At 39.5% G+C, this 25383-nt stretch overlaps 1 protein-coding gene across 3 annotated transcripts in view; it reads right to left on the bottom strand.

Moving 5' to 3' along the window:
- LOC117943461 (cadherin-22-like) overlaps nucleotides 1-25383 on the bottom strand; it is a 165037-nt gene that overhangs the window by 104364 nt on the left and 35290 nt on the right. For all 3 annotated transcript variants that reach the window (XM_034869608.1, XM_034869606.1, XM_034869607.1), the window contains one exon: nucleotides 15032-15155. The gene's annotated coding sequence lies outside the window, so the exon portion shown is untranslated. The remainder of the gene's footprint in view (nucleotides 1-15031; nucleotides 15156-25383) is intronic.

Here is a 25383-nt window from a genome sequence, read left to right as displayed (position 1 = left end):
ATAACGTTTAATGTAATACCGTATGAAACACTCACATCCATGCTATGATTTAACATAGTGAGAAAAGGAATTTGTAGATTCTGAGTTCATTTATGAAGAATTGATAGAGAAACCTGCACTCTTGAGAAAAACAAAATGATTGATCTGTTCCAAACAGTGTTAAGCTAAAGACAATAAGGCTAGTAGAGTGTGTGGGTTGACTTTCCTATCCAAGGCGGTGAGTAAATGGCTGCTTGACAAGTGAAGAAAGTGCACTGATGTGGCTAAATCACTCACACACATCTCACAAACAAATACATTCATGTAACATCATGTCTCATGATGTAAAGCATACATAATGCCTGTGATCATTTAATGCTGGTTATAAGGGAAGGTAATTGACAGCAGTAATGTGACTGATACTTGTCCTCACTTCATGCTTCAAGGGCAGATTTTCCCATATGGTCTAGCTCATTTCTGTACTGATAATATTAGATAAAAATCCGGACCAACGTAGCGTAAAGGATGTTACATACTGGCTTTTTCAACAGCTTCATGCTTAAAGCCAGGGTAGGCAGTTTCTAGCACTTCGGGGCTTAGCCCGGAGCCATGAATAAACTGGATGAAATGCAAAAAGTGACTGTCTTGCCCATTGTGTGAATACCCAGTGTATGTTCATTTTAGCTGCCCAGTTAGTAGATGTTAATTTGATTGCACCACTTGTTGGCACCCGGCAACCCAAATGCCAATGTTTTATTTCCAGATTTGTTTGGTTACTTATGATGCGGGGGATCTGGGGGTCCACCCCCCGAAATCTTTTAGCATTTAATACTTAATTTCTTGCATTCTGGTGAATTTGTAAGCACCTATTTCTACTTTTATCTGAATCAATTGATGCAGGAAATATCTTTATTTAAAGGGGAAAAAATAGATTACAATCCAAAAATAAAAACATGATGTATATTGCAGTAAGGCTGTTAGGCTTCTGTATTGCTTTCACTATGCACTCCTGTAGATCGGCTTTTCTAATTATATCTGAGTCAGCACACATGTAGCCGAGGCATCATTTACTCCTCCCGCCTCTTTTGCATCTTTGGTTGAGGAATTAACCTTCTTAAATGTGCATATGACAATTATTCACCTCAATGATACATTATTCATTTTAATGAATTAATAAACCCCTTCACTTTAATATTTCAGATGTGTTTGTGCAAGATTTCAAATTTCAATGTTCAAAACTTTTTCAAAATATAACTCATCCCATCTGTGTTCTGAGGTTTGGAGAGGTTGTGATATGTTGAGAAAAAATAAAGTGATAATAGGCTATTACAGGAATACAGTCACTATAAAAAAACAAAATAATCTACCTGCACCATAGTATCCTTTGCATTACGTGATTGCTCTGGTGACAGATGTCAGACCTTTTGATAGACACAGAGCCCCGTTTGAGACTCTGGTCTCTAAATGAGACAAAGTTTAGGAATGTGGCTGTACGCTGCTCTACGTCAGAGGTGGAAAACAGAAAGTACAGCAGAAATACCTGGAGCACAAACGCAACACGTCCGCTGCAGAATGTGGACAGGAGAGCACGTCCATTATAAACCTGAAGCTACAAAGACAGAGGAAGGCGCGCTGCTCATCTCTATTTTTACAGAGTGGACAGTAAGCGACGCACATGTCTGCTTCAGAGCTCCAGCACATCACGGGATCTTCAAACTAAATCAGTAGTACCACCCTCCTAAAATTTGTGTTGATGGCATCAGTGTATTGGTTTGGTAATTAATTTCTCCAAAAATTACACCTTTCACAGCTTTCCTTACTTAGAGACGGTTGCTAGGTGATAACAACAAATACGGCATGATAGTCAGCTGACGCACGTAGCTGCCCGTTGTATTCGCATCGGAAAAATAAACTGGACAAAGTTAAAGTTCTACCATGAGTTCTAGCACAATGAAATAAAATCGGGGTGGGAGTAGCTCAGTCCGTAGGGAGTTGGGTTGGGAACCGGAGGGTCACTGGTTCAAGTCCCTGTATGGACCAAAAAGTACGGAGTGTGGATTGGTGGCTTCACCTCCTGGGCACTGCTAGGTGCTCTTGAGCAAGCAACCGTACTCCCCCCAATCGTTCAGGGCGCTAGTTCACCTGACATCTCTCCATTAGTGCATGTATAGATCCTGAGCGTGTGTGTGTAGTTCAGGACTGTGTGTGGTAACTAACAAAGTATGGACACTGAGTGTAAATTGTAATTTCACCCTTGGGGATCAATAAACAGATTCAATTAAATTAAGGCTTAAATTAACTTTTGACTTCGGAAGTTTACATAGGCTACTGTTCAGTTTATTATTTGTCAGTCAACTTTTCAAGATACATTTGGGGTTACACTCAAAACATTCGGGGCTAAAGCCCCCGCAAAATGGGCAACAAAAGCCTGTGACCGAACTAGAGATCTGCACCTCCTCTGGCCTTTGTTTTAAGGCTTTGGAAAATCTAACCTGTGACGGAAGACTTTTGCCAATCACAGGCCATTTCAGAGAGTAGGCTCCTATTGGCTGTTCTGCAAATGCGTATGCACTTGCATGTGTCTCTTCAGATGGTGAAAGCCTGAGTCAATCGAAGGAAAATCCTACATAAAAAGTTGCTGTTCCAGCATTGGCAACAACTGCAGACGCTGCAAAAAAGACCCCAAAATGGAAGAGGGGCTTATCAAAAAGAGAGTCTATAAGAGTCTGACAATAAATGCAATGAATCAAATAAATGCAATAAAACAAGCTCATGGCTACTATCAGCAACATACTCTCTCCATCTTTCTCATAGTTTAGCCTTCTGCTAATCTGATATTCCCATGTGATTTATTCATAGAAATGTAGCAGCTAGTCTTGAATCACAATATGCCTTGTTTTTAAAGAAACAGCTGTATTTCCCATTGAGTTGCTGCTTTATGACAGCATCAGGATCACAATGATGATCAGGATGAATCGCGTCCATATGCCCATGCTCATCCATGGGAAAAGCTTGGGACACAGAGTGGAGAGGTGCAGGACGAGGCATACCTCAGCTTTAAATAAAGTTTGTGTGCTTTGTTATCTTAAAACGTGACAGAGATGGAATAACAATAGCTTAAATATAAGACACAAAGCTAGAGAAAAGTGAACTACAATCTAATGTAAATCACCTAAAGGTAATCATACCTAAATGACAAAATAGGCTGCTTGTCAATCTATACCAAAAGGAAGTTTATTATGTTTTCTGATCTGTTGAGTCTATGGTTAAGATGTAATACCCACGTTTAGGCAAATATCTTGGTTAAAGTCTGGGAAAGATTGGCTTCATGTTCAAATAAGATGATTTTGTTTCTTGGGGACAGAATGCAAACTGCAGTTTCTGTTGTCAAAGTCAGTCATCACAATTGTCATTTCCTACATCCAATTTCCAATTACTTACCCTGACCTCAATACTTTTTCAACAGGATAACCCTGTCATGCTGCTCACTTGATAAGGAATGTATTTCCTTTGAACACAGGTGATTTTAAGCATTTAAATGATCAATGCTATTAGTTTTTCAGTGTGGGCAGTCTCTAATAACAATGCACCAAACTGTACTTCAGTCAGAAAAATCATTTAGCATGTGTCATGTGTGTTTAATGTGGTAAAAGTCTAGCTAATTAAAAAGAAAAAAGAAAGAGAAGAAAACACACCCGCCAACAATCAATATATCCATACGGGTAATGATGTGTCTGAACACAGCGGCTAGCCGACTGTTTCATTTTAAGGCCACACATGCACCACATTACCACACATTTATCATAAAGCAATGGGAGGTTATTGACCCTGTGGGAAAAGTGCATTGGAGCTTACACACACACAGTCACACTTGATACATGCTACCAAGCAGATGCATATTAAACACCCCCACCCGCACAGGCCTCAACACACACGCAAGCATGTACACATTCCTTTTTCGTGCTCATACACAAACACAAACACAACTGTGTGGCTGTTCTGAGAAATAGTCGCAGCTGCTAGCCATATAATGATACCCTGTTGGGTTACTATGACAGTAATAGCCCTCCAAGCAGCAGTATGATATTATGGCTAGTCACACAATACAATCAACAGAGGAATTTTCTACAACCAGAGCCTGACACTAGGTGAACATTTTGAGGACAGCATTGTATTATTAAAGAGGTATAGTTCAGCAAGGGCTAATAAATGGATTTATCTTTTCATATGGTACATCTACATTGGATACCCTGAATCAAAGGAGTTGCTTTGTGTTTCATCATAGGATCAGTGCTCATATTGATTCAGCTTAGCATTCTTTCTCCCAGGAATTGCGCTGAAATTTTAAAAAAGCACTACAAAAATACTACTAGTATGACTTTAGTTATTTGTGACACCTACTATTTTACCAAACAGTCTTAGAGAGCACGATAAAATATGGGATAACAGCCGGGTATGGTTACTTGTCTGTACAGTTGAAATCACAGATGGCTCGACTGGTACGGAGTGCTATGAAAAGTATGGGGGGGGGGGGGGGGGGGGGGGGGGGGGGGGGGGGGGGGGGGGATCCAGCTCACATGCTCAACACCCAGTTCCAGCTCGTACCCTCTGGTAAAAGATTCAGCGTCCTGAACCACTGGTTTTGACACCATCACACAAGAGATGCAACGTAAACGACATTTGGCAATTGCTCGTGCCATAGTGCACATCGTGGTAGAGATGACCATATTCACACTGAATAATAAATAAATATATATGACAGGAGGTCTGTTTGTGTGACAAGCAAGGTTAGTTTTAGTTTACAAAAATTGTATTAAATTTGGGTTTAGTCGTACTATGCAAGCCAAGGCATCAACTGAATGCATATTTACTTTTTGGATGCCTGTGTATTATTTTGTATGGAATTATTGGAACTTGAATATTGGCATGCACAGCCTTTACATGTCAGAAACTGTTGAATGAATGAGTTTCCATATGACTCGGGCATGGCATCAGAGATGTAAAACTAAAAGAATTACAGCGTGTTCAAAGTGTTGACCCTGTTCCAGTGTTGTTACACCACAGTGTTTTGTGTGCTTGTGTTTGGATTCTTCACTTATTTTTGTATGAATTTGGCTTTTCTTTTTTCTGTAGCTTCTGTCTTAAAGAACTGGGCTTATTAATGAATGGTTGGTAACAACTACTATTAAAATACTTATAATTATTGTTAAATATAAAAGCAAAATATTAAATGAGTTTATTAACTTTTATAATCTTTTCTACATTTATATTTTCTAAATTCTAAATCTTTTTTTGATGTTAAATATTATATTTTCTAAACTTAATGTTGACAAAAGCAAAGCATAGCTGCGTTTAAAGCCCCAACACAATAGGTTTCAACAACTTACAACTACGAGTTACTATTCCCTTTTCTCTTCACAGGCAAACATGGCAAAGCTATATTTTTAACTTCTAAAATGGATATGTTTTTTTATTTGCATGCACAGAAACTGATCCTTTTACATAAATCCATTTTGAAAGCGCTTTCGGCACTTGCACCTTGTGAAAAGCTTGAGTAATAGCTTGGCACATCTTTCTTATGACACAGAACAGGCGTTATAAAAGCTACTTGATAGGTATGGTAATTGCTGCCAGCCCAAAGACTTGAAGACGCCAGCCTTGATTCTTTAGGAGGTGTAGAGATAAATAAGCCTCTTTTAATGAGAATCTAACGCACGCTGAGCTTATACACTCATGCTCATGCAACACAACTCATCCCCTGTAGGGATTACACCTTGTGTAGTTCTTCAGTTAAACACCGCCATTCATCTCCAGAGGTGTCTCTGGTGTGAGTGACAGAGGTTATGTTGTTGCTTATGTTATACACCGCACTGGGACTGAGTGCTTAAACGAGAAATTTTTTACTTTTTATGAGATATCCGATAGGTGTTTATAAGTTTCAATTGACTACATAAAGTCGATTGAATGAATAAATTCCTTAGTGCATGTTATGTTGACCGAGAAAGCTTCTGTTTGCAGCTGCAAAATCTGTTGTTCTTCCTGCATCCAATGACGTGACAGAGATGTAGCTGGATGCAAGGAAGATCTACAGGCTATTTAGGCTTGGATTCTGCCAGGTATCCACGGGGACTGCTCTATGCCTCAAAAACAGAACGTCCTTGTTTTCTTTCCTTTTATTACAAACTAGCTATGTTTCCAACAGGGAAACTGGCGTCCCAAAATATGAATGCAGAGGTAATGTTATGGAAGTGGATTTTTACTGTGTACATTGTATCCATTTTGGCTGACTTAGATATCTAGCTGTATTTATTCGAGCCTGAGTATACTACCAAAAAATGCAGCAAAGAGAGGTTGAGGCTGCAGCGGGTAGGATTTAGCTGACGGGGACCTTTCAGATCTTGAGCTACCGAGAGAAAATGCAGACTGGTTGTGTCTTTGCTCATATTGCCCTCCGATGCAAACAGAAAGAGAATTATTCTTCTGCAATGAACTTCAGCATTTTGTTGGACGTTGTCTCTGACTCCAACCCAAAGAGAGCCCCTGTGTGTGTTACTAATCATGAACGATTTAATCCACATCTAGACAGATGTGCGCTTCAGGATGCTAAAGATAAACTGGAAAAGACAACCAAGACCATTCAGGGTCGAGAGGGCAAATGATGAGTGGGTATTTATCTTACCTAACGCTATTTTTAGCTATTTTGTTGAGTTGCCAATTAGCAAAACGCTCAATGAATTTAAGTTGGGCTTTTATTTTGAAAGGTAAAAATGGAAGTAGGGAAGCTGTGACGATCTGAAAATGGGGAAATATTAGAGTTGTTTCAGTCATTTTTCATTTGGTTGGGTGGCAGTAGTTCACGCACAATGCATCATGGTATATGTGGGCACTGCTAGATCCACAAGCAGGAGAATTCAGCTTTATGACCCATATAGCACTGAGGAATGTATTGCTTCAACTGACTATATTTACTATCCACACTGATTGGACATCCAAATACAAGGGGAAAAATGTTTCCTTCAAGCCTCAATCTGATTGCCCTACACAGATAACTCAGATGTGTATGTGTGTGTGTGTGTGTTTTCAATTAATAGGATATAATATCAGAATGTAACTCCCATGTTGTGCTGCTATTTTTTCATCAAACAAGTCATAACTGAGTGCAATCATGATTTGTTATGACGTTATCTTTTATCTTAAAATCTTTCATATTTTTAAGTGACATCTTCATTCTTATTCGCATTTCCTCGTCATTAGCAATTGTTCGTGTTATTCTTAATTTATCCCACTTGTTGGCTTTATTTCTCAACTCTTGGAAAAGAACATAACTTTTAAAATTTGGTACAATTAGAATCATCGACTAACACTACTGCCAAGAACCTATTAAATGACCATCAGTTTCAGAGGGTTAGGAGACAATACACCAGACAGTTAGCAGAGATGGAGAGTTGTGCTTGCACATAATATGACTCACTCAGCAAAGCCATATTATAGTTGGCTGCCTGATGATGACTGACAACTACAAATCAAAGTTATACACACAAGATTGCACTAAACACACACAACACACAACACACACACAAACACACACACAAGGCAATTATTATTATTATTAGATTCTCTATTGCTTAAGAGACTTCCTCACCGCTGCCATTTACAAAAGTCAGAAAATCAAAGATGCGCAAGGCAGACTGGGCTGAAGAGATTACAAAAGGGCACACGGAGTTGAGGAAATTTGGAAACAAAAGGAGATTGGTATAACACTCAAGTCTCACTTACTAAGAGTGACAGAAGAAAAAAAGCCACATGTTCAAGAGGGAGAAAGGAAGATCCAAAGGCATTGGCTGCGTGATCGTTTGTGTCTCATCTTTTACCCCAATGGCACAGGACTCAATCAAATTCTCCTCAATCCTGCCATGCAGTAGTTTAGCAAGAAGGGACCTTGTTTCACTCCCTCAATTAAATGCCCACCCGCACATAATTAACAACTGTTTTGTCCACAGATCAATAAAGGACCTGTTCATTAAAATTCCCTTTGCTTCCTCAAAGATTCCCTTTGCTTAGTTCACTATTGCATCTGACGAGGTGGGAGCGCATGGTAGAATTACCATTTTGATTTCATGTCTTTTTTGTCAGCTAGTGTAAGAGGAAGTCAAAAAAAGGAGAGAAAGTGTGCAGAATGTGAGCAAACTTTTTAAAACAGAGAGAAAAGACTTATGACCACTTATTGGTTTGAATGTAGGAATCATAGGAGAGTGGTTGTTTATCTTATAAAGGCACATAAAGAGAAAATAAAATGTACTGTAACATAAGCTAAGAAGAATGGCTGCTTTATGTATATTGTGTAAGTCCCGAGAGGCAACTTCCATGCCTGAAAAATGAAGCCAATGCGGAATTGTCTTAAAGTGCCTATATTTCTGGGATTTGGGGTGTTTTTGTGTCTCTAGTGCTTCCACACGCATGCAAACTATCCATGCTGTTTTGAGTGAGATACAGGTTTCTAAATGTCCTCTGCCTTCAATCTCTGGGTGAGATGTTCAAAATCTGCACGGCGTTCTACGTCACTAGCCTAGACGAGGTGGCCGACACGTAGCGCTAGCATGCTAGCTTGTTCTCAATGGCTAAATACTGCTACAAAAGAAACTAGTTCAACATAACCTACAAAAGAACTACTTCCATGTTCCTGTTATGCAGGTATTCCACAAGGGTGCCCTCATTTAGAAGAATTCCCCGAAATAATTCTGCCTTGTACTGACCAAAGTCGGAGAAAGAGTTATCTAGATGTTATCTGATGTGATCAAACCTACACTTGCTACTGTGCATGTGCGACTCCCAACAAAGAAAAGTATAGAAGTAATATGTCTCACTCTGTAGCTAAAACAACTGAGATGTCTCACTCTGAAGCTAAAACAGAGACCTAAACACACAGGGTGAAAACAGGATTTGCAGCAATGTGCAGTACAACAACAATGTGGTGTTTTTTGAAAATGAAACTATGTAAACCTATTCTGGTACAACCTCAAAATACAATTATGAACCTGAAAATGAGCATAGAATGGGCGCTTTAAACGTGCATTCCATCCAATTTCCAGCAGTAGGGCAACTCTACTGGCTCCACAAATAAGTCAGTTTCTATAAAATTCTATGGGGAAATTACCCTACTTCTGTCTTGATTTATTAGCTCAATAAACATTTTCCTAATGAGTTTATGGCCTCAATCGCTAGTTTCAAGTCTTCCTAAATACAGCATGATGTTTATTTTGTGAATCCCATTCATTTTAAAATAAAGCAAGGGATGCTTGAGGGGCATGGCTACGCACCAATCTGTCAATCACGATAGAGGCTTAGCAAAGCATGTCCATAACCCTGTGACATTAAAATAGCCGTAAACATGGTTTGGGGTGTATTTTCATCTTAAACTTTGACTATCTCACTGTGTTTTCATTTCAAAGTTCTTTGCAACACTGGCTTTAGCTGCAAACTTAAGAGATAGTCTGCTGATTTTCAACCAGCTCTGTGTATTGCTGTACATGCTAAAAAATGGGTTGAAAATGGGCGACTAACCCTTTAGCAATTACCGTAGCACAGCAAATACAAATACCAAAGATGGTGATCACCAAATCAAAGGGTGACGTTACTGATCAGAAGAAAAATGTAGCACTAGTGTACTAGTTTGAAGGGAAAGATCATGCATCTATGCCCTAACTGTATAAACACATCCCTGTTATCAGTCGCAATAAATGTCTACATCAAATCCACAGCCTACAACCGCCATCAGTGTTTACAGATGCAAAAAACAAAAGCCCTGTCTGTTACTTCTTAACAGATAGAAGAAGAAAAAATCAATAAACGCAACAGGAGTTGGATTTAACATGGTGCACGCCTGACTGCCAGCCACCTGCCATAGCTAACACACTGTATGATCAGACCAGGGGTTGCTTCAATCTCAAGGATACACAAAACACACACACACACACAACACACACACACACACACAGTTTGCCCAATGGAATGATACATGTGCACTATGATGTTGGCTCTCACCTCTCCCATCTGCCATGGAATCACAGCATCTCTGGAGAAAGATAACTGGGTTTGAACAAACAGCAGTCTCATACTGGGGTGTTTATTGGATTTACAGGATTAACCATATGAAGCAGTATCTTTGAGTTACAGTAAACATTCATCTAGTTCTTTTGCACCTTTACAGCTAGAAAAGGGTTTCACCATTTTCATCTACTGTGATAACCATGCTTCTTCTACAGTTCTGCTATTGTGGCTTTTTCGTTTGTAAATTTGTTTGTGTTCAATTTCAACCTCATTATAACATTGTTGCTGGGTGAATTTGCTAAGACAGCAATTACGATGGCCAGAAAATGTCACAAAGGACATCCAGTATGGCACAAGGTATTACCTGTTTATGCATTTCTCTTTGCAACCTACATATTATATATTTTTTGTTTATTCATCTCACTTCACATTACATTGTGTAAACCATGTAGCATGTGAGTCAACAGTGTCATCAAACTAGACAGCACTCAGAGACTATCTCTACCAAGTCTCCACAATGATGTGCTATAATTTTGATAAAAGGAATAGCCTTATGATGTTTCGAAGTGAACAGGATACACCCACCGTTTTTTTTTTTTAAAGTTCTGTATTTGATGTAAAAAAGAGCAAAAACATGCGTTATGTTTGCAAAAATATTAAGAAATTCTCAAACAATCTGAATCGGGATCCACACCAAAAACTACTTGTTCCTGGCTGGACTTTCCACTAAATGTGATTAAATCCGTTTAGTTTTTGAGATATCTTACAAACTAACAACAGAGAGATATACAGAGCTCAAAACCTTACCTCCTTGGCAGAGGTAATGAACGAGATGCTGAATTAAACTGGCTACCACTTTCCACACACTCTGTTCCCTAAATATTTCCTTCATCTCTCTGTATGTGAGGACTACATTTTTCAGAGCCAATTTAGAATCATTCCACCCTTGGTCAGTCTTGATGTAGATGGATTCCCTTGTGTAACATCTGGCAGTCTCTAGGCAGTGTGTGCATCCCTCTATTCACACCCTGCTCATAAGCTGGTGTAAAATTGCCCTTTTGAATCTTCTCCACTGCGGATTCTTCATTCAGTAAGGCAGCCGTTCCCTGCGCACAGTCAGAATCTTTCTTTATTTTGTGTAATATGCTAAACACATTCACATAACTTCTCTCTGTCTGTTTCTTTTTACTGATGAATGTGGCAGAATGACTCTGAATTCCCCAGCTCCCAATGCTATAATGTGTGCCAGTCTCCTGGATTATGAGACATATGGAGGCATGTGAGTGCACAAGCATGAGCAAATGAATTCAGAAAGTCGAACACACTCTCGTAGACACAGTTACAGCTACAGCATACACAGTGTATAAACACACTGGTGGGAGAAACCAATATAGACGAACACACTCGCACACAGGCATTCTGTTAATATTTACACAGGTTTTTATTAAAGCTTGCACATTATAAATTGTACTAAACTGTGAGAATTTCAGATTTGGAAAATCCTCTAAAACCCTCCAACTTAGACTTAACAGTCAGACGAAGTGAATCCAAATCTTTGCTTGTTAAAGCTCTGAGGCTAGAGCAACATACTTCAAAAAGCATTTCCCACCTCACATCAGTCCACTGCCCCAATGAAAAACTGTTCTTAAGAGCTAAATTTGAATATGAGTATTGCTTAATTTTAACAGTACGGATGATTAAAAATAGAAAGGTTGAATGTAAAACAACCAATAATTATACAGTAGTCCAAGGGCTGAATCATTGTTTCCAGGAGCACTGCACCTACATGCCATGTTTGGTAATGCATCATTGATAATACTGCAGTTGTTACAAAAATACAAAACTATGATGGTGTGATAAAAGAGAGGGACTACAGTACAACATCACCCCTCGCCACATGGTATGATCTACAGCTGACATCTGGCCTGTGAACCGGATAATAAAGGTCACTGTTGTTGGTTAGGGTTATTGTCAAAGAATATGTGTGTGTGTGTGTGTGTGTGTGTGTGTGTGTGTGTGTAAAAGAGAGTTTTCAGATGTACTGCTTTCTGTGTGTGTGTGTGTGTGTGTGTGTGTGTGTGCAGTAAGTCTGGTTTTGATCAGTGCTGAAGGATTTAAAGCTCATAATACTTTATCCTGGCATGGTACCAGTGACATACTTTTCACTAGTCTACCTCTTTGAACTGCATATTCTCTGTGGGGAAAAACAAATCAAATGTAACATCTTCTCCTTGTATTTTTTCTGGATACAGCTTTAAAGTGTGCCTTCGCTGTTGTTTTTGTGATGACAAATGTTGCTGAACCGTGTATAAACACATAAAATGTACTTTTCTCCTTTAAATTTCACATCACTGATAGGTACTAATTTTAGGTTTAACATCTTTGGTAGCATATGCATGAATAATAGCATGGTTAAATGGTACATTTTTGGGTAAATAGTTCAACATTTTGGGAAATATGTTTATTGATACTACAGGGAGGAGATGTTATCTTAACTTAGCATAAAGACTGAAAGCACTGACAAACAAAGAAAAGGAATCTCCCTAAAGCTCACTAATTAAGTTATTGCATCTCATTTGTTTAATTGGTACAGAACCGTACTGTATAAACAACAAGATGTTGCGCTGGTTGCCTGTCAACCTCACTGTGACACCGAGACTCCAGGAAGATACCGCAAACGGACAAGAAATGCAGCATGTTACTCGCTGAAAAACCACAATTTTGATACTTTGAATTTTTTAGCCTCTGTACGAAGCTTAATGTAGCCTACTGGGGACAAACACTTAACTCCAGATCTTGAGTTTGAAAGTCAAGATGTTTTATTTATTTCATTTTTTCCCGTCATCTATTTTCTTTTTCCCCTCCATGAAAGTTGAGATGTCAACTTTCAAACTCGAGATCTTGACTTTCATGGAGGAATAAAAAAAAATGGCATGTCAAAGTCAAAAACTCGAAAGTAAAACTCGAGATCTTGCAAAACAAAGTCAACATCACGCAAAAGTGTTTTTGTGTCCCCAGTACATGTATTTCTTTCCTTGATGTCACCTCCGGGGCTACGTATTTTAGTGGTGCTGGTAGGTGGATTTTTCTTTTTTTTTACTTGGAGAGAGGCAGGCCAGCTGTTCCTCTCTGCTTCCGGTCTTGATGATAAGACTAGCTAATTATCAAATGGCTATAACTTTGTATTTAACAGAAAGATATGCAAGTGATTAACATATCTCACTATGCCTGGGCAAGACTGTGAATAAACATATTTGCCAAAAAGATAGTACACGATGGACCTTACTTAATTTTTATCTCTTTTTTCATTGTAGAAACTGTTTTGTAGTTTTCATACAGTTTTTAAAACAGTTGATAATTAACTACTTTCTCATAGTATACCAGTCAGTTAAAGACACCTGGATGGAATGGGGGCCATGTGTCCCAGCAGCAGCCTTGTGCCCTGTAGAAGTGTCCTTGAGCCTGACACTGAACCCTTACTGCACCTGCTCACTCATCACTCTGCCTGGCAGCATCAGATTAAAATGTTAATGTGTATGTCAAGTGGAAGTATCAAATGCTTCAGGTTGTGGTAAATGAGGACTGTAGTGTTAAATGTTCCCAGCAATAACCTATTGCTACATAAAGAAGCCTGAATCAAACTTAAAACGATCATAACAAGCATAAAAAGTAAAGTTAAATTGGAAAAAAATTCTAAAAGAACAATACCCACTTAGAAGTACAAATAATGAAAAGGTCGGTTTCAAAATCAGGTCTCTGAGAAAACAACAATTTTGTCAATAAAATCACCTAAAGTGTATACACCAATAAATACCAACAATAACTTTAATTATGATTTGTGGCAACCTTCATCAAATGGAGAGGATATCACCGTTATCAGTTCACCTCAGAGAGCATGATTCGCTATGAGGCTTGGACTCATTCCTGCAGGACATACAGTATACAGGCTTTTTTGGATAACAGTATGGGCTATGGAACACTGCACACACACACACACACACACACACACACACACACACACACACACAGCAAAACATCCTGCCCGGATGTATCAGATTATACCATGCAGTACATTCAATTACATCTGATGGCAGATGGTGTTAACAAAATCAAACACACATAATCTCGAAGACTGGATCCTTCAATTAGATATTAACCCTAGTATCCAAAGACCTGACACAGGTCTAGGCATATTAAGACAAGGAGCGGCCTGCCTGCGAGGGCTCTAAAATGACTGACTCAGCAGTTTTTGGATTTGGGGGTAATCCAGAGCATTTAGAATGCATATACTGTAGTGAAACAGAAATGAGGACAGAATATTGAGCGAATCACACATGGATTTGAAAACAGTTTCTTTTTCTTTCTCTCTCTCTCTTTCTCTCTCTCTCTCTCTCTCTCTCTCTCGCTCTCTCTCTCTCTCTACGTTTTAACTAACTGATTTATTTTATTATGATAATCATGTGTTGATTACACCAAATGTAATGCAGCTGTTGTGTTGTACATAAAAATATGCTGTGAATATAATGGATTGATTAGTAATAATGGATCACATTAATGTATTTATTCAGCAGAGATTTTGTTGTGATCATATGCTACTCAGGCTTGCTTTCAGTGTTAATACTACCTCTTTTGTGCTTTACAGTGGAAATTATTTCTTTATTGGGCCTAACTTTCACAGTCCAGACCAGTGATTTTATGGCCTGACAACCAATTACAATATATATAATACTAATAAAGAGCTATGGCTGTATTACTGTTAAGCAAACAGCTTGACAAAAAATGATGCAGCTTGTAGTTTTCTCTTTTTACACACATGAACAAAGTGTAGGGTTATTTTATCTTGGCCAGCACAAGCATGAAAGTACATAATAACTAGGCAAATGAAATAATCCTCTGGTCCGTTTACTAATGGTTGTTTTCGTACCTTTTTTTAAATGATTAAAGGGGAGAACCTAAACAGACCTATTACCTTGTAGGACACGGCATATGCAAATAAAAGACTCACCATCCCTTTGCCAGATGACCTTGGTGCCACTCTTTGTGAATGATGGTTCTCGGGTCCTTCAGGTTGTCTTTACTATGGCATCCAACATTAGTCTCTCTCCAGACATGTGGCTCTGCTCCGAATTCTGAAAAATAAAACAGACCCGGGATTGAACTTCATTGTTTTTCCCAGTTTAAATGAATACATTCTCCAGTTAGATTTCTAATGGGATGGTTAGGAGGGGAGGTGGAAACAAGGATGGAGAGTAAAAGGGGGAGGCAATTTGCTAATGGAACATAGAGAAAAATGGTGTGGACCTATCTCAGTAAAGGATGAAAGAAGAGGCGGAAAAAAAATAACCTCTGTCTGTCTGGAGAGAGCGAGAGTGAGCTATAGGGCAGGAGGTAAAGTGGTTTTAAAAAACACCATCATTAACTGTCATCTTCATCTCAGGTGCAAGGCAAGAAAGCAATGGTTGGCAGGGGCAAGAAGAGGAGGGAGGGAGAAGAGGAGGTACTGTGTTCGCCCAGGAGATTATTCAATAGCCTACAATCTTCAATTAATTACCTGCTTTACATCCCCAAACCACCTCCTCCCCAACTACCCTTTTTCAGCATTACCTTGAGTGTAACATGCAGAAGTCCATGGAGACTACGTTGCGGCTATATGTTAATTAAAGTCTAACTTGAGTGTAATCACACAAACCCTGTCCTGACGATGGCATTACAAAAAAGCTATCTATCGAAACCCATTTGGCCTGTGACTGTGCGTCCAGATTACAAGCCAACGGCTCTGTCAGCAAGATGAAGCTCCAGGATTTAGGCCTCTTAATTCACTGGAACATTATTTACAATCTCTCTCAACTGGCTGCAATGGAGGTCATTTGAACTGGGTAGATGGTTGGCTTACTGAAATACACACACAAACATCATTTTCAGACCTCTTAATCCACGGACATTCATTCTGTGCAGTCAATGTTGCAAATGTAACACACTGCACTGTGTTATGCATTGTAACACATAATTGGTAGACTTATATTTTTAGATAATTGTAGTAGTATAGGTAGCTCTGTGTATTTTGGCCTCTGGTCTCTGTAGGTTTGCAGCTGTGAGCAGGAATGTGGAGATATTTAGATGGTGAGTTGTAATTTGTGGGATTGATTATCACGATATATTTATAGTATTAGTGTTACGCAGCGTCACCATTGAATCAAGCATTTGCCAATAACTTTAATAGTAGTTGCAGCATAAGGTTAGTAGTGGTCCTGACCAGTGTTGTAGACAAGACCACCTAAACCAAGACCGAGTTATCACCAAGACCAGAGTGTACCGAGACAAGACCGAGAGGCAGAGTCAAGACCAAGACCAAGGCAAGGCGAGACCAGGACAAGACCAGATTTGTGTTAGACAGCCAGAGGTTCTTCCCCTGGCTCCCACACTCACTTTCAAGGGAGTGTGTGTGAAGGGGAGAGAGGGATTTACGGTAACAAATTTCAAATTAGATATTAGTCAAGTTATTGGTTGTATTTTTAAGTTTTAACATAAATCAGACATAGGCCATTCAGCGAAATCCCTGCAGTTTAAAAAATAAAATAAAATCCTCCTCTTTATCAAAGACCAGGACAAGACCGAATAAAAATGAGGTCGATTCCGAGATAAGATGGAGAGCTTCAAAAATCTGTCTCCTGACCGGTCTTGAGAGCAAGACCGATCTTGACTACGCTAACACTGGTCCTTGCTGCTGGATCTAATAGTTTTGGAAATGTATCCAGGCATTATATAGAGGTAGCGGTTGCAGATCTTCATATCATAAAAGACTGGACCATTGGCCTTGGCGGAGGTCTGCACTCTCCAGTGCCTTTCCAGTTCCCAATGTTTTTGTTTCTACATTAAATGATTATTAAAGTTTAAGAGAGCTGTAAGGTTTCTGTGTGACACCTGGAATTTATTACACTTGTTGTCAGTTTCATGCACAATAGAACCCCAAAGACCACAAAGCTGTGACCCAACACTGCTGTTCACACCATCATTATAGGCTACTGTAGTATCAAACGCTTGGATAACCACGTCTTTCTAATAGCCTTTCATGTTATCTGACAATAAAGGTGATGTTGATCAGGCGGATAAGTGATCCTGGTCGATAAGAAACAACTTTCAATCCAACAGGCACCAACGAATTACATTTAACTTATAATGTCTGGATCAAGTGATAGTGGAAACATTCACAAAAACCAAAGTACTGTACAAAGCATACTTTTCTTGCTGTAAAAGAAAAGCAGTATTTAAATAGGAGAGGATCATTTAGCAATTGTACCATCTGTTGGAAAGTCAATATACAAATTTGGATAACGTGAACAACAATTTAGGTAAACTACTAATACCTTACTTGAATTGCCTAAGAGTAGTATTTCAGTTTTTTCTCTTAATGTTCTGGGCTCACATTCATGATGAAAAAACTCAAAATAATGCTTGATGCACGAAATGTTTAAACATGGTCGGCCATGTAGTTTTAACATTCGAGCATGCTGAAAAACCAAACCGCAGTGAAAAACAAAAAGAAGCTTCTGGAGATTGCTGGATGGTTGCAGAGAGTCTCGAGGAGGCACGGAAGCTGTGAGTGTATCTTGATCTAACACAAACAGTGCAGATTTCTCACTGGGCTTTCATGGTTTTATTGTTGTTGTTTTTTAAATCTTCTTGTACTTTCCCCTCAATCTTTGCTTTCCTCTCATTGCTTTTTCTGGTTGCTATGATGCCGAAGTGATGCTGAAATCATCTCAGAGCATAAGATATCATCTACCTGTCTCCACAGTGGCAATTTGTGATCGTTTTGTCCCTGACTTCAAACAAATGCCAAAGCAGTCACTAAGTCAATGTGATGTCTTCAAATAGATTTTTAAACTGATGATGATATTTGTCTTTTAGTCATCCTTTTTGTAATTCACTTGGTTGTCTTGTCAATTTAATACACTTTTTTTTTCCGGACAATTCAGGAAATTACACACATTGAGCATAATTTGATCTTTAACCAAAAGAAAATGTCAATATCTATTGATGTACCTTGTAGGGACAAGCTTTTTGTCCCTGATAGGACATGACTCCTCACAATGGACACATCATGCTATGCCGTTACATCCTGCTACGTCCTGCGGTGCCCTGTAATGCCCTGCTACAACCACGCCAGTTCGTGAAATGGTTACATCATTTTAAATTATTAGTGTGTGTACACGGCACGATTTCATCATTTATTACGTGTACATTTCCCAATTTTTGAATGTGACCGTTTCACCAACATGACACCATGCCTCTGGGCTGCTCTGGGGGACGCAACAACGGGCAAGTGAAATGCCACACGGCGGCAACAACAACAGGACGGACCGCCACACATGGGACGCAATCCCCGGGCGCAGGGACACGATCCGCGGTCTCTGTGGCCCGCAGCAACGGGGAAATGAAACTCCACACGCCGGCCACAACAACGGAGCGGTGTGGTTAGGGCAAAAAGAACAGAGGGAAAGGAACCGTCACACGCAGGACACGGAGACAACAGCATGAAGGTTGTAGTTAGGAAGAGAATAATGCTGAAAGGAAATGCATCGCAGGACACAAACCCCGGTCTCCAGGTTTAAAGTCTTATGTTGTTTGACGCATCATCCACCCTGACCAACCTCTCTGCTTGGATTTTCGGTTTTATAATATTACTCGCTACCGTAAACGTTCTGTGATCACAAAATAGGCTTCTCATTGAAATACATTACCTCAAAATTTGTATTTGACACAAGAAAATAACGACATTAACGTGACCTGTACACAAATCAATAGATTAAATAATGTGATCATTCCACAAACTGCCATGAGACAGGTCTACCTGCTACGCCATGAACTACTACAACTACAATTTCTAGTCACTGTTCCATTATCTTTTACTGTGACTGTTATTGCCACTATTCATTACACCCCCAACCAGCACCGTCATACCAAGAGCCTGGGTCTGTCCGAGGTTTCTTCCTAAAAGGGAGTTTTTCCTCGCTTGCTCTTGGGGGAGATACTAGAATTGTAAAGTTCTTGTAAATTATAAAGTGTGGTCTAGACCTACTCTATCTATAAAGTGTCTTGAGATACCTCTGTTTATGAATTGAAACTATGAATATAATTGAATTGAATTGAATGCCACTGTGCGCAGAGATTTTAGTCCCCACTACACACACACAGTAACAGTACATTGGTGTAGTGTCTTTCCCTGTCCAGTTGTTTATCACCCCCTGCTGAGCAGCCAAAATGGATTACCCAAAATGGATTGTCAGGTAACCTCAACTACACTAAGATCAAATCATTGTTAGCTAGATCCAATGAATAATGGGATGCTTTGCTTAAAATACAATTACCAAAGAGTTAAGAGGGAAAGCACTGTCACGAAGTTACGAAAAAGTATGTATCTGTCTATTCTTAGAAAGAGTTTTGTTGCTGGTTTTCCTTAAATACATTTGAAAACAAGAAAATGTTCCACGGTGATATATACGCATTGTGATTTCACATCATCTGTTAAACCTTGCTTAAAAAGTAGGAGGTCTAAACACAAAGACACAGATATTTCTTTCTTTCTTTCTTTACTTCTAACCCCCTTAGGTCTTTGACATTCATTGAATTAATGATGTAGGCCCCCCCCGAGGGCACAGGACATGGTCCTCTGTAAAGCAGCCGATACAAATCCCATGCAGCCTCTCCACCTCCCAGTGTGCATATTCTTTGCTGCACACTGTGGTTTTGAGAGAGTCCCCTGAATTCCCAGGAGCAAGGAGTCTATTTATACAAGATCCGAAAACAAGGTAGTCATAACACCTCCCCCCCCCGCCGCACCCCCCCGACGACAGCAGCTTTAGGTGACAATGCTGACACACCGCCACACGATAGTCTGATTTAATCTTTTAATCGCTTCGGTAACTTCATGTCTCCGGGTGAGTTGGGGCAAGCTAGTGGTGGGGTTGGGATAGTGTCTGCAGAGATATGATATGATCCTTGGACACATAACAAAAATACACACAAACTCACATGCTGACTGATACACACTGTCCCGCTCCACCCCACCCCCAGAGTACTATAGCAAAGCCTCATGTATCTGTGGGTATTAACAGATCAGCGCAGAACAGCAGCCACCCTGCTTTAAAGTCTTTTCCTGAGGTAGTGCTTCAGAAGCCTGCTGCAGAGGAGGATAAACGTGCAGCAATCCCCCAGGCCCAGCTCCACTCAGCTCTCTCTTCACTGTCCCCTCCTTCTCCTCCATTCCTCGCTTATCCCCACTTTCCTTACATCTCTCATTATTCCTATCCCCCTTCTTTTCCTCAGCATCTCATGCTTTCTGTCCTACTATCTGTCCCCTTACTTCCCTCTGGCCCTTCATATAATTCTCCTTTCTGTGCCTCCTTATCCTCCTCCCCTCCCATTTTGTGTCCGTCCCTTTCTTACAGTTTTCACCCTCATCTTGCTGTCTTTTTCCAGACTTCAGTAATGAAGGAGCCTTGCGACCCATCCTTGCCAGTTAGAGAGTGAAGAACCGATTGTAACACATAGAAACCTTTGTTCTATGAATTAAGGCTGAGCTCTGTAATAGGACTCTTAATCCTTTATGTTCCAAAAGGACATGCTCCCCTGATTCCTTGTCTCCCAAGTCTTAATTGACTCATTGATCATCAGGGAAATGTGTTCATGGGCAATGTGCTTACAATGCTCACTCTATTGCAGACATTGCAAGTTTTACGTTTAGTACAAACTCAAACCTCATGAACATTTTCTCATTAGTTAAATGACACCAGTAGTGGCATTTTAATAATTAATGACAAATTAAGCATCCTTGGAGCTGTTGAACTTTTCTTTAAAGTTGCCTTTTAAAGATCTAAAACAAATTCAGTTAAGTACCTGGCAGGTGACTGAATGAGAAATAGTAAACTAAAACAACAATGCTTTTGACTAAAATCCATTATTGGTGTATTCAATATTATATATAATATTACAAAAGTACCACCATGTATTGTGAATAGTCAGAAGAGGATGTGACTTGGAAAATACATCAGATTTTGTGTTTTGTCAGTTAGCGCCTGAGGGCACCAGAGACACTGAGACTACTGCAGTCAATATATTGCATTGACACCCTGCAGACAGAATTAATTAATTACATTTGGTTTAAAAACCTAAAAAATAAAAGATTAGTGTTTTTTTCCAGAAAAGCAACATTATGAGGGTAAAACATTTCATAAGCTAAATATGGGCGGGGATGTAACTTGCTAGTGGTAATCCTTGTTAAAGACTAGAGAGAGAGAGATGGTTAAACAAAGTGACACACAGACATGCACGCAAGCATCTTGCCATTCAAGTAGACAGAATGACAGATGAGCACGCAGACAGACTGATAGGCAGATCAGGGAGGGGTAAGTAGGCTGAATCCAAATTAAGCTGATCAGAGCTCTCTGTGAGTTAATCTAGTTATGTGGATAAAGGACTTCCCTATGGCTAAAAAAAAAAAAAAAACACAGCAAGTTATGACTCAGTGAGTCGGTGTGTATGTGTGTGTGTGTGTGTGTGTGTGTGTGTGAACGAGGGCATGTGTGACAGTCTGTTTCCCAGTGTGCACTGTTTGTATGTGTTTATCCATATTTAAATATACACAGAGACTCATCACCTCGAAAGCTTTCTTAATATCTAACAGTCTAACTGTTTTTTCCTTACAGTATTATGTGTGTGTGTGCGTGTGTGTGTGTGTGTGTGTGTGTGTGTTTGTGTGTGTGTGTTGTATGTTTTTTGTATGACGCTCCTATCTGTTTTATACTTGTTCATTCACACTTTCAAACAGAAGCCAACTTCAACGAGTTTCTCAAAAGGCCAGAGATGTATTGATCCTTTTTGCGAAGCCATGCTAATGACAAAGAGGCTGTCAAATCTGACAAGCCTGACAGAGCCTTCACTGAGGTATTTTGCTTTAAGTCTGAACATTGTGTGTGTGTGTGTGTGTGTGTGTGTGTGTGTGTGTGTGTGTGTGTGTGTGTGTTTGTTTGTTTGTATGTGTGGATGTGTTTGTGGAAGAGAATTACTTGTTTGTAACTTTTTGTGTGTTTATGTAAAAAATGAGAGAAAAACATGTAGTAGGAGCTGTGTGGGGAAAGGGGGAAATGCAAAAGTGAGAGTGGTTGAGTGAGTGGAATATTTGAAGAGCACATTGCGCAAAATGAATTGACAATGGGAGCTTAAGAGAATCACAAGGGTTCATAAGCACTGCCCTCTCATGTGTGTACACCACTTCTACTAGCTGTTAGAAAAAACAAACATCCAAGTCAAACAGACACCTTTTCTTTATCTCTCGTCCAGCAATCTTTGCCGGAAGAAATCGAGGATGAATAAATGCAGGGATGGCTATCAACCACCAGTAATTCACTCATGCCAATGCATGTGATGGAAGTATGTCTCAAAGAAGAAAAAGACTGAATACAAATTCAATCAGCTCTGTGTACGCTGCCTGCATATCAAAGAGAATGAGGAAATGGGAGGGGCTACAGTAGAAGGCCAAGAAGCTTCAACTTCAAACAGCTCCTGATTTTCATGAAATGCTTTCAACAAACTGTTTAGCCAAAGTATGCACGCAATGAAAAAGCATTATTTACCACTAAGAAAAGGAATTGGAGACCGCTACAGTGAGTCAAAAACGACAGAGCTACAGAAGGAGCCATTTCCCTTTCCTTTCTCCGGTGGCACTTTCTTGTGCAGAGCAGAGAAATAAAACATGGGCTGAGAAATATGACAGTATTCGGTGAAAGTGAGAGGATATGCCTTTAAGATAACACGATCAAGGGAAGGAAAAGGTTCTCTTAGCTGCTCTGGGTTATTCTTATCTGTGTATGGAGCCAGACTGCAGTAAAGCCCTGTTAAATTGGTCTAGTGAGGCTAATGTGTTGATATTTGAGTCTGAAATAGGTAAAGGGAGATGCAGCTACAGGACAACAACAAAGCTACTTTATTCTTAGGGTTTCACAGAACAGACAACTATTCAAATATTCAACATCAAAACTACTACTCGTTGCATCGTATTGTTGTTGAATATTTGTTGTTCTGTGTGACTTAAGACACTGCAGTGCAAAGCGGTAAGGGAGCAGAAATCTCCCTTACCGCTTTACTCTGCTAACCAGCAGTGTAAAATGAGGTTCATTAATGAGGACTGTACTGTCAGAGGGATATAGAATGAAAATTGCCTTATGGAAACAGTCAAATTTGATGGAATTTCATGAATATCAACTCAAAGGAATTACGTTTCCTACATTTTCTTTTGATCGATACACGGCTTCTACGTTAAAAGCTGATGGAAACGTTATTTGCATAATACATGCTATTAAATTTTAGGTAATTTTATGTATTTCTGCTCTGTCTGCACACATGGCGGGTATCAACAAAGACAGCTGGAAGTGGACAAACGAGGAGACAAGACACTTTTTGAATTTAATTTATCAGGAAGTTGCGAGGGAAATAGCCAACAAAAGTTAGGACAAGCCGTGGGACGTCCTCCGGAGTAAATGCAAGGCGCTCAAACAGCGATATATGTCTCAAAAAAGAGTTGTCTCACAGCCATGCTGGAGGGACAATAAAAGGTAAGTTGCATCTGCATGCATCATAGCAATGTGTTGATAGCGTTGTTGTTTTCTTATTATAGCTTGATATGTCGCTATCAGCTGGCACATAAGCACTACAACTTGATCATGTGTTGGTAGACGGCGCGACCCATTTTTTCTAGAACAACTTTGTCTGCAAGTATTTGCTTGAATGTTGTGCGATTCAGTGCAAAAATGAACGGAAACCCCTTAAAATGTCTAAAATCAATTCAATACACCAATATGATCGCAAAACAGCATGTGACGTCCTTACGCACAGGTTTTTATTCGCTTTAAAGTCGTTGGATGCAAACACACTTTCACCAGCTTTGTCAGAATTATTTTTTTTTTTAACCAAACTTCAGATAACTCGATTGACAAGTGGATGCAAACTTAGCAACTGATCTTGGATATTTATTATTTTTGCGCTTTCATTATGGCGTTTCATTGTGGTGAGTAGGCTAAGTTTTTGATTTCTGTTCGCAGTGTTCATGGCCTATTTTCTGTTTACACTTGCCATCTGAGGAAAATGTGTTTAGTGAGGTGTTTTCTGTTGTGGGTTATCTTCTATGAGCCGCTCTCTCCAGGTGCGCGTTGCATCACACCAGAGGAGGCGTGAAATAGCTGTGCAGAGACAGTGAGATGGTTTAAGTGGAGGCCGTTGTGAGTCGGAGAGCCATAAACCAGAGCAGGTGTGTGCGGACCTGCGGAGGCATGTCCAGAACTGGTGCCGATGGCCAGTGGCGTTGTCCGTGGTAGATTCAATTGTCTTCCTTTTGTAGATTGTTTTGTGTTTATTTCATTAGTTGGTTTGATAAATCCCTTAAGTTAACTTGGAAGCGTTTCCACCTTTCCTTTTTTCTACTCCCGGGTCTATTATGAAATTGTTTAAGCCCTACACACTAACTAATAATCTGTGTCCTTCCGTGTGTCAGTTATACTAAACTACACTATTTGTTAATGCCCTACGGTGTGCTACATTTTCACATATTCCAAGGCCAATGCATTTGGATATAGACCATAACTGGATATTACAGCTGAAGTTTGAGGGAACGTTCATTGCTGTACTTATATATATATATATATATCCTTGCCTCCTTATGCCTGACTTTTGACTTTCAGATTATCAATGTTTTTGTACAGGAGCTAAGTTCCCCTCCACCAGGCATCTGCTCTAAAACACCTTTGCATTTATTATTACTTTTTTAAACACAAGCATTGCCCTTTAGCTCCCACAGAAGACCTTATTAAGTTTCAGGCTGAAGATGCCAAAGAAATTGGCAGCCAAACAGAAGAATGAGAATCCTATGTCTTCCTCTGTAATGGATATCTATTTTTCCAATGGTCTCTCTCTCTCTCTAATTCTCTTTCTCTCTCTCTCGTTGCCAAACATAAGAACAAACTTACATATAACCAAGAAGGAGTAAATACATCTGATATAATAATAGAAGTAAACTGGATAATTATGATATATTTGTAGATACTAAAAAAATTCAGTGCATGTTCCTCAAAAGGTACGTTGAAACATTAATATAAAACAAGAATACCAATACATTCTCTCTCTCGCTCTCATTTTTTGTCAAGCTTTCTGCTGGGAAAGTTCCCAACAGGCAATTGTCATGAAAGTGTGAATATCAGCATGAGCACAAACAATCTTAATGTGCCATTGGTTTTCTTGTCTTGCCAGAATACAGAATAGGTGTTGAAATCATATACACACATACACACACACACACATATATATATA

Source organism: Etheostoma cragini, chromosome 4 (assembly GCF_013103735.1).
Source record: "Etheostoma cragini isolate CJK2018 chromosome 4, CSU_Ecrag_1.0, whole genome shotgun sequence".
Taxonomy (NCBI): Eukaryota; Metazoa; Chordata; class Actinopteri; order Perciformes; family Percidae; genus Etheostoma; species Etheostoma cragini.
The sequence above is the reverse complement of the archived record's forward strand: the minus strand, read 5'-3'. Positions and strand labels throughout refer to the sequence as shown.